Here is a 2,371-nt window from a genome sequence, read left to right as displayed (position 1 = left end):
TTGCAACAACAAAAAAAAAAAAAACATTTCTTAGCCTCCCCCCTGCTGGGCCGCACAGAACTGGCAGAAGCCTGTATGTAGGAAGTTACTCCTTGGCCTGGATAAGAGTCAGAAGAGTTTGGATTGAGTGGTAAAGTAAGTGTGTGTTACAGGCTGTGATGGAAGATCTCAAACCCACAAGGGCTGCAATTCCCACGGAAAAATAGATATAAAGCTTTCAATTATATAAAACGTTTTTTATTGCTTAGTCATTTCCATGTCTTTTCAGTTTTGTATTATTTTTTATTATTCTGTGAAAGACAAAGGGAGAGCTTCTGTTGTTCATACAACTGGATTTACATTACCAGTCAAAATTAATACTTTTATCCAGCAAATATTATTAGACACGTTATATTGCTCAAAAGCTTCATTGCTTCTATTCATCAAAAAATTCTAAAACAACATGTATCACAAGATTTCCACAAATATTAAGCAACTGTTTTAACACTAACAATTAAAAGAAATGTTTCTTGAGCAGCGAATCAGCATATTAAAATGATTTATGAAGGATCATGTGACACTGAAGACTGGAGTAATGGTTGGTGAAAATTCAGCTTTGATATCACAAGAATAAATTACATCTTAAAATATAATAAAAATAGAAAACAGTGATTTTAAATTGTAAAATTATTTTTACAGTATTACTGTTTTACCATATTTTTATCAAATAAATTGATCCTTGGTGAGCACAAGAGACATTATTAAAAACTATATTAAAACTCTTACCTACCCCAGACCTTTGAATAGTATAGTTTATAATGATAGGCACCAAAATGACAAAGAACAACTTAATGTCCTTTATTGTATAACTAGTCCACTATATTCAGTGTCGTATGAATTCATAAAAGAGTTTTATGTGACTGAAATTTTTGCCATTATTCACTGATAATCCAATGTCAGTTTTTACATCTAATTTGTGTTAAATGGCATTCATCATGTGATCTACTGTCAGGGGCGGACTTACCCATTAGGCAAAGGTAGGCGACCGCCTTGGGCCCCCAAAAGCCAAGGGCCCCCTAAAATGCTTTTCATATTAAGCGCGGACGTTTGCTGTTTACGGTGTTTATTACCACGACCTATGATCAATTCACTGTCTGCCTGGCCTTTACTTAAAAAAACAAAACAAAACTTACATATTAACGAACAAAAAATACTCCAAATGTTTTTCTAAATTTACTTTATAAAAAAATGAAACGAAATATAGGCTAATCACTTTTCCATTACATACAAAACTGAACTATTTTAATAGCTGAAACAGTAGTATAAGCTTTTTTTGGGAAAAGGGGAAAAAAGACGGGCTTGGGCCTATATTTGAGACCCGTGCAGGGCTTTAATCCACTTCATCCAACGCTGTTTTGTTCTCATCTGTGAGCATGCTCTTGATATATGTATTTTAGGTGTGTAAATTTATAATTGCCTTTTCATTATTTTTTTATTTTAATTTAGTTTTATTTAAATTTGTAGTTAAAACAACTAAAAATAAATGTATTTTAAAGTTTAGAATTAGACAGCCTTTGCACACAGGCGTACGCTGAAAACAACAAAATGGAACCTCAAGGTTGATCTAGGAAAATGTGTGCAAATGTATAGGGCCCCATTCCTATATTTTGCCTGGGGCCCCCAATTCACTAAATCCGCCCCTGTCTACTGTATCGTGAAGGGCAGGTATGAAAGTCACTTTCCACTTTTATTTTATGGAAAGGAGCAGCTTGGACATTCTGCATAACATCTCATTTTGTGTTTCATTAAAAAAATAATAATATACAGTTGGAGTGACTTTAAGGTGAGTAAATGATGACATAATTATATTGTAATGTATATACGGTCAGTCACAACCTACAGCATATGATTTATCACATGAATAATTTTTATAAATAAATGTGGGGACACAAAAATTTTATTTCTGCAATATGAGCTCATCTAAGAACATTCAGATTTTTCCAACTTTGTAAACTTGATGACCCTCTTGTATAATAGACAGAAAGTGGATGAAGTGGCAATGATACCCTGAGACTGCAGGAGACTGATGAGACAGGACACGGCCTGTTGAGACCCCCAATCATCTTCAGGCAGCTCATCCATGAATGACACTCATTAAGCACCTTCCTGACAGGGACAGAATCTTTGAATGAAGAACTTACATTGTGTGCTAGTGTCTACTTGGCTGAAAGACTCTGTGCATCTGCAAGCATGCATGGTTGTATGGTTGAATAAACCAGAAGTCTTCACAGGGGTCTGTGGAGGTACTGCAGGGAGTCCCCCAATTATTGTTTAATCTCAAAGTTTTTGGGGGAGGGGCATAAACAAAAATGTTACAACAGGTTTAAAAAAA

The sequence above is a fragment of the Sinocyclocheilus rhinocerous genome, unplaced genomic scaffold (genome assembly GCF_001515625.1).
Source record: "Sinocyclocheilus rhinocerous isolate Xijiao unplaced genomic scaffold, SAMN03320098_v1.1 scaffold541, whole genome shotgun sequence".
NCBI classification, from domain to species: domain Eukaryota; kingdom Metazoa; phylum Chordata; class Actinopteri; order Cypriniformes; family Cyprinidae; genus Sinocyclocheilus; species Sinocyclocheilus rhinocerous.
The sequence above is the reverse complement of the archived record's forward strand: the minus strand, read 5'-3'. Positions refer to the sequence as shown.